The 9,045-nt window shown below is 33.4% G+C and overlaps 1 protein-coding gene across 7 annotated transcripts in view; it reads right to left on the minus strand.

Annotated features, from left to right (window-relative positions):
* Positions 1 to 6,650, minus strand: part of LOC106883429 (dixin) — a 59,391-nt gene extending 52,741 nt beyond the window's left edge. Inside the window, exon 1 of one of the 7 annotated variants that reach the window (XM_089338041.1) lies at positions 6,473 to 6,650. The gene's annotated coding sequence lies outside the window, so the exon portion shown is untranslated. Of the gene's footprint in view, positions 1 to 1,617; positions 1,720 to 1,939; positions 2,007 to 5,742; positions 5,829 to 6,472 lie in introns of those variants that run through there. The other 6 variants (XM_014934433.3, XM_052974996.2, XM_089338043.1 and 3 more) reach the window with 6 other exon arrangements.
* Between the last annotated feature and the right edge of the window lie 2,395 nt (positions 6,651 to 9,045).

The raw sequence follows: 9,045 nt of genomic DNA on the forward strand, positions 1-9,045 counted from the left end.
ATATATTTTTATTCATTCACTCAAACAATTTAGTGTTGAGGTAAAGAATATATACACACTATAATGCATACAGTTTGTATGTATTGTTGACGATGTTTTAATAGAAACATATAGCAGAAGGCAGACATCCGATTACAAGAATAGCTTACTCAATAATCCACCTTTTATATTCTGCATCCCTAATAAATTACATGTCTGTTCTATCGATATTAACTAGGGAGCTATAAAGCAATGACATTACGAAATGTACATGTCTCCTCTATCAAGGACTAAACTTAAAGTTAAACAAACACCATTATGCTATTTATTATTATTATTATTATTATCTAGAACAATATTCCGCAACCGGTGTCTGTTCACCATGGGAGACCATAATTTACGAAGAAATAGCCAAAAGGAAATAAATATAAACCTAATTACCAGCAATTTTATTGTGCAAATGATTTAAGCAAAGTATCTACAGTATTAGAGACACATGGACGGGAAATATACCCCAATGATTAAAAGATTCACCTCCCAACCTTAGGTTCTAAATTCTAAATTCGGCAATTTTTTTCTTCTTTTCTCTCATGATAGCCGAAGGTTGAGTTAGGTCTTGCAAATTAAATTGGAAACAGGGTAAAATGGGTGTTGAATACGGGGGTCCATTTGCACTTTAAGCAAACTGCAGTGTGTAACATTTCGTTTGGCAGCTGGTGGGGAAACTTCGGGTTTAATAAACAACAGTATTTCATTTTTTATTTGGATTCGAAGAATGACAAAAGCAAAAATCTACGTGAAAGAATAAAATGAACAGCAAAAAAATTAATTCAACCCATAAAAAAATGTACTTCTACGTTTTCGCTTATTTTCGCTGCGTGAAATTGTGTTTTAACAATTTGTATTTCATTTTCACGTCGATTTTGCTAGAATTAAAAGAAAAAAGGAATATATATACGCGCGCACACACACTCCCTATTCGGATAACACTCCCTCCTTATAAATAAACATTTATACATATATAAACATTGCCTTGCATATATGTATATGTCGATCTCTGGTGCTCTTTTGGTTTATTTCCGGATTGTTTTGGTTTCTTTAGCAGTCCCACAATTATATGTACCTAAAACCAAAGACAGGCACACATTTATTATCTTTTTACTTATTTCAGTCATTGGACTGCGGCCATGATTGGGCACCACCTTGAAGGGTTTTGATCGAATACATCGACTCCAGTACATATTTCTAAGCTTAGTACTTATTCTATCGGTCTCTTTAGCGCACCGCTAACTTATGAAGACATAAACAAACCAATACCTGTTGTCAAGTAGTGGGGTGGACACACAAACACACACATATAACACCAGGATAGTTTTTGCTATCGCTATGCCGTAGCAAAATATATCTATCAATCAATCTATCTATCTATCTATCTATATATATATATATATATATATATATACATATATAAGTAAAAGATGCATGCCTATCTTTGGTTTTAGATACATATAACTGGGGGACTGTAAATAAAACCAAAACAATTCGGGAAAATACAAAAATATCACCCATGATCAACAACGTTTATATATGAATAGTACGACGGACTTCTTTCAGTTTCCGTCTACAAAATTCACTCACAAGGTTTTGGTTGAACCAGGGTTATGAAGATGCTTAACCAAGATGTTACGTAGTGGTACTGAACCCAGAACCATGTGGTTGGAAACCAAACTTCTTACTGCACACAGTCACACCTATATATATACATTGAGATAGATAGATAGACACATATACACATTGTTTTTGTATTTGTTTTGCAAGATTTCTTCCTAAGAAATCATATGTTGAATCAGATGTTGATATACTTTGGGACAGTCATTTTGCTAATAGAAATACACATATTAGTCGTTTTCATTATATCATTATTACCATTAATCAACTACTTAACTAATTAATTAATTACCAAATGAATTGTTTCAAGGCACCTCGACAATACGGTTGTAGACTGCAGAGAAAGGATGCTGGTGAACCAACTGATTGATCAAATATTTTGATTGGTTAATGAATTAATTATATATTTGACTGATAATAGTAAAATGAAGTGAAATACAGCCAGAAATTCTAGAGTGAGATTGAATTCTATAAAAGCAATTGTATTGATATTTGTAAAAGAAGAATTTTGAGCAGATAGATGATAATTATAATTCTTTTAATGTTCCATATATAATATTGCACTGACAATTATTATGCCAGTGGCCTCACATGATTGGGGAATACTTTTATAAGTGAGATATGATTTGGGGTTCAGCTCCATTGCTTGGCACCTTGGGTAAATGTCTGATACTATAGCCCTAGGTCAAATAAAGCCTTTTGAGTGGATTTGGTAGAAGCAGACTGAAAGAATCCTATCGTGTGTGTGTGTGTGTGTGTGTGTCCCCTTGCCTTGACATCATGTGACAGTTGTAAATGGTTGTCCCTGTCATAGAAGCTGGGTCATTCATTTAATGTATTCTGCAGAAACATATCTGGCAACGAAAATTTTACCTTGCGTGGAAACAGGTTAGTGTTGGTTGGTGATAGGAAGGATATCAAACTGTAGAAAATCTGCTTCAATAAACTCTGTCCAATCCATAAAAGCATGGAAAAGTGAATGTTAAAATGATTATGATGATGATGAGGATGATGTTAAAACAGTGATGAAGATGATGATATGGGCAATGAGTAAATGTAAAAGAAAAAAAAATCAAAATTAGACCATTACAAAAAAATGTTGCTGACTGCCTGTACTGGGAGAAAAAATTAAAATATATTTATAACATATATTTATGCTGGTAAATATACATCATTAGAACCTGAACAAATACCTTGAAGTATTTTATTACAACTCTTTAAATTCTGAGTTTAAATCCTGGTTTTTCAGAATTTATTTCAGCCAACAAAATCTTGTGACTGCTGTGATAAATTGTCAGCAAACTTTAAGAATCAGACCTACTTCCATTTTTATGTGCCAAAATGCTGATAAAAATTTCCAGAATTTTGTCATTTTCTTATAAATAAGTTTCAATTCTAAATTCTAACCAGAGACCAGCTTAATACAGCTGGAGGTTATGTCATTCATCCAGGTCATGAGAAACCAATTCTCACCTTGCTCTCACAACTCAGTCACACATTGTGGAAAACAAGAGCAATAAATTTAGCAAACATGATAACATGATTCTCATGTCTCTCTCATATATATGCATTAAAATAAACAATAGAAATAATACATAATACTTGCGTTTATATGTACTAGGAAATGTCATACACACACACACATATATATATATATATATATATATATATATATATATATAAAATATCTAGGGTAAAGACCCTTTGGTCATGAATGACCATGGGACTACACCTAGAAAGTTACCCTCCAAGGCACAAGGTTGTTTATGGAAGACCAGCAATCGCCAATGCATACCAGCATCTCCTCTCCATGCCGCCAATGTTATCCAAGGAAAAGGCAAAGGCCAATACAGCTTGGCACCAGTGATGTCGCAACTTATTTCTACAGATGAGTGAACTGGAGCAATGTGAAATAAAATGTCTTGCTCAAGAACACAACACACAGTCCAGTGACTGAAGGGGCGAGGTCTTTACTTTACTATATATATATATATATATATATATATATATAGTGAAGACCCCTTCAATCACGAAAGTAACCCCCCCCCCCCCCAAGGCAGAAGTCTGGGCAAAGTTGTTTTTGAAAGACCAGCAGTCACCAATACATACTAGCCTCCCCTCTCCATGCCGCTGATGTTATCCAAGGAGAAACAAAGGCTGATATAGCATGGCACCAGTGACATTGCAAGTCATTTCTACAGCTGAGTGATCTCAACTCAACATGCACGCAAGCCTTGTTATAAGCTTGCTCCCTCTTCAGGATCATTTTTACCAGCCCCTCTTCCACAGTCCTCTCCTCCTTTACCCTCTCGCTGAATTCCACTCAAGAGAGGATTTCACTATTCTCTTCCTGAATATGCATAGTACATGGCCCATGGTTGAACATATTTCACTGTGTGGCAGCAAGTGGCCTTGTGGTTAGGATGTTGGACTCATGATCATAAGATTGTAGTTTCAATTCCTAGGCTGTGTGATGTCTTGTGTTCTTGATCAAAACATTTTGTTTCACATTGCTCCAACTCACTCAGCTGGCAAAAATGAGTATACCTTCGACAGACCAGTGCCCTGTCCAGTGGGGAATATATATGTCACAGGAACCAGAAAACCATCTCTGAGTCGATATGACTTGGGAAGGAGCAATGTTCCACTGTCTCATGAGGATGGCATTTCAAAGGTTACTCAGCCTGACCTTTTCCATGACTTTGTTTCTCAAATGGTCACGCCAAGAAATTCTCAGTATAATCCTAGGGCAACGTCTGTGAAAAGCAATTGCAGCCATTGCGAGTTAAGTGAATTTGTCAGTGACACAGAATTGTGGCAGTTATATAGATTAAACTGTGTTGACTCATTATCTGACAGGAATGTTCTCAATCAATATGACCAGCTGTGCTTCTTGCTCTTGTTTAGTGAGCAGAAATCTAGAGTGGGACTTAATTCTGTAAAAGCAATTGTATTGATATCTGTAAAAGAAGAATTTTGAACAGCTTGATGATAATTATAATTCTTTTAATGTTCCATACATAATAATTGCACTGAGGCTGGTCAATGTATGCTGCCCCTTACTGTCAATAATTAAATAAATACTATAGAAATAGAGCCCAATGCATTGATTTGCTCAGAGGCTTGCAATATTAAGACAACCCTAAGTATTAAAACTCACATTCTAACACAGAAAAGTCTGTTAAACAAACAACTTAAGAATTGTTGTATATATATATAAATATATATATATATATATATATATGTATATTAGATTTGAGTGTTTCTATTTTTCAGTGTATCAACTCATATATACCAGAAAGATATATTTCTTGGTAAAAAAGAAAAAAGAAAACATTTAATTTAAAATATGGAATTTTATGATTTAGCAAAAAGAAATTCCCTATAAATCTATCAGAGAACGCTTTGAAGTTAATAAATAGTATACATTACCTTCATGACAATCGCATATATATATATATATACATACACACACACATATATATACATATATATATGCATATATATATACATATATATATATATGCATATATATATATACATATATATATATACATATATATAGACATATATATACATGATGATGATATGTACATATATATATACATATATATACATACATATATATATACATATATACACACACATATATAAGTAATAATTTTAAATTTGGATATAAACCTCTTTCATATCTCATAATCGTTTATGTGTGTAATCCAAGCTCTACCACATTATATTTACATTTGCCGGTGAAATTTAAGAAGACAGCAAAAAAAAAAAAAACACTTACAATATATTATAAACATCTTTTTTTTAAAAAAATGACGAATATGACATTTTTTATAGATTAAAAATCAATTCATTTACAAATGGTTAGTGACATGTATTGGTTAAAAACTAAGTTACTTCCCTTATATATTGTACTGTTTCAACATGATTCAGTTGTAAGTTTAGAAACTTTATAAATTAATTACTATAACATTATAACTAATCTGTTGGTGGTGGTGGTGGTTTGAAAGAACGAAGTGGACGGAGCTAATTATATTTCATCGTTCATATTTCAATATTAAGATATCTGAACAAAGATTATGTTACCTTAATTTAACTCACTCAATCCTTAAAGATTATATCAAACTTAAGACGAAAACCATTGTCAACAATGTGGATTATCGACTTCAAATTTATGAATCCAATTCTTGTTACGACAAATATATTAGAATGAGTTTAAAATTAGAAAGATGACTAATATTATCAAATATTACAGAAGCAAGGCAGATTGACTAGTTAGAGCTTTTATTTATTTATATTACTTTTACATCTATTTTTTTCTTTTTACATAGCATATAAAATATTCGTAATTTTACTTTTTTAATTTTTTTTTTGTTTTTCAATAATTTCAGTCATTAGACAATGGTCATGCTGGAGCACCGCTTTCAAGGATTTTAGTTGATTATATTGCCCCCAGTGATTATTTCCATATGATACTTATTTTATCAAATCCTATTTGCCAAACTACTAAGTTGCAGAACATTAAGAAACAACATAAACGCTGTTTTTTTTTTGTTTTGTTTTTTAAGCTCCAAAACGTGTGAATGACGAATATGAATTTATTGTCACAGCATACTTAATTACATTAGTATTTTCTTCTGTATTCTATTTCTATTTTAATATAGAATATTTATGTAATCATGTATGCTGTAACAAGCTCCAAAGCTCGGGCGCAAACGCGCGCGCGTGTGCGTGCGACTTGCACAAATAAATTCCATTCACAAAAAAGTTATTGGTCAACCTGACATTTACAGTAGAAGACAAGTAAGACACTCACGTCAATCTCAAAGTTCTGTACAGTGGGATTGAACCTGGAACCACTTATTTGTGAAGCAAACATTTTAACCATGCAGTCATGTTTGAGCCTATATGGGCAGAATGATTTTTTTCGGAGCCCTTCCTACTCAACCATAATGAAAGAGCACCTGTTGTCAGCGAAACAGACGGGCGACAAACAGTTATGTAACTTCCTGTATGTCTGAACACAATAACTGTAGCAAGGCTTAAATTCATACCAGCACCTCAACTCCACAACAATTATTCTTTGTAAATTAAAGTATATAAAGCTGAATTTTGTATTGTTGAGAATATTTTAAATATGACCGCTTATCAATAGACGTAGATTATTATATTTATTTCGGAAATGTATTTGCCTGGAAAGTTTTGATCCTAGACCGTATATTGCAATCACAGCGTCGAAGACACATTAGCTTTTCGAGAATTGTTAACTTGTCATAAATATCCATTATTTGATCCCGTCACTAGCACAGATTCACTGCTACTATATTAGGCTTTTGCTATATGACTGTTACCTTCAGTTTATAATTAACTGATTATGATTAATGTCCATGTTGATGTTTTGAATACATACCGTTTTCTCTATAATGATTTCATACCATGTTGTACAGCGCCATAACTCCACAACAACTGGTCTTTATAAATTAAAGTACATAGATAGGACTAATTCATTTTTATATTGTTTAGAATATTATAAATATAACATCTTATCAGCAGATACAGATTACTGTATTTCAGTGATGTACTTGTCTAGAAGACTTGATCTAAGACCATGTGTTGTTAAAACTGAGACAATTAAGTGTGGACGATACATGTTAACCACCCAGAATCTCACAAAAACTGAACTTCAATTAAACATCTATTATTCAGTTGATCCCTTCTTCCATTCTATATATTAACTTTGCTTTTTTTCCCCCATTCTTAACCCCATTGTAGTGATGCAACTCTCCATTCTGTCCCTTTTAAATTCCATATCTTATATACTGCTGATATCAGCAGTTCTCCACGAACTCTTCAATAATGAGGATCTTTGCTGATTAGCACAATGAACAGTCCCATACCTCCATTTCTCATAACAACTATAAAAGCTAGGATTTACTATCTCCAGTGATCTCTCCTTGTAATATTTAACATGGCTAAACTACTTAGTTTTGTTTCATTGTCTGTCAGAGCAAAGAATTGTTTCAACTTGAATTACCTTTTGAAAATCATTTTATTTTGTTCTGTGCTATACTGCACATTGGGCCTTCCTTGGACAGTTCCAATATATCATATTTTCTATGATAAAGAGTTTAGCCTTCATTGACTCCGAGGAAAGAGACTGGTATCTCCCTCAATCCCTCTCACAGTACAAATTACCCAATGCTGAGAAAGAGAGAGAAAGGAGCCAACCTCAGTATTTAACTAGTGCTACATTTTTCACTTCTGGAAGGATGAAAGATGAAGTTGACCTCAGTGGAATTTGAATTGAGAGCTCAGAGAACCAAAATAAATACCACAAGACATTCTATGTGACTCTCTGTAACAGCCAATTTGCCAGATCTCTTAAATAGGTTTGTGTGTTTCTTGTTATTACTGTCAGATGAAAATATCCACATGGTCAGTAAGTTCTTTTTCCTTTAAAAGTTTAAGTCCCCACTACTCTTGTTGCTGTTACTACAGCTCGTACAATGACTTGTTATTCTAATTTCTGGATTATCATAGTGTCTTCCTCTTTCACTGCTACTAAAATGGTTTACTGTGTGAGAGAAGACAGTGAAGGCTATAAGAGGAGAGACGTGGGGGGAGGGGTACCTGGATGGAGCAGGTATACAACAAGCAAATTTAGAGGCCATTGTAATAGCAATAAGAAATAAAGAGAAGAAACAACACATTCAAGAGCCAAGTACTTGAAACATGCTGTGTGATTTAATATTTGTCAATCAATCAACGGCCTCATTTAAGATTTGTGTGTACAACATATCTGCATCTCCTCCTCTTATACCTTTTACTGTCATATATGTGTATATGTCACAAAGGCACACACACACACATATATACATACAACAGGCTTCTTTCAGTTTCTGTCTACCAAATCCACTTACAAGGCATTGGTTGGCCCAAGGCTATAGAATAAGACGCTTATACAAGGGGGCCATACAGTAGGACTGAACCTGAAACCATGTCGTTGCAAAGCAAACTTCTTACCACACAGCAATCCCTGTGCCTACATGATAATCTAATTAGACCTGGGTGGTAAAATAGTGAAGAAGTTTGGTTGAGTACTTGCTGTTTTTATTAATGACTGGGTCAATTGTATTTAGCATCTCAAGTGTGATGTGTTCTCGTAATGTGATTTTAGTTATGTAAATTTTATAGGCAGACAGAATTTAAGCAATTAAGAATGTCATGAGATGTTAAAGATAGTATTCAAATATATATATATATATATATGAGGGTTCTGGTGTCTGTCCTACATGCATGTTTTGTAGTATTTAATGCATTTTTCATATATGAAATAACAGAATGCCACACATCCCAACTTTTGTTAACAGTTTATATTTGATAGCAGAG

Source organism: Octopus bimaculoides, chromosome 20, assembly GCF_046866305.1.
Source record: "Octopus bimaculoides isolate indiv1 chromosome 20, ASM4686630v1, whole genome shotgun sequence".
Lineage (NCBI taxonomy): Eukaryota > Metazoa > Mollusca > Cephalopoda > Octopoda > Octopodidae > Octopus > Octopus bimaculoides.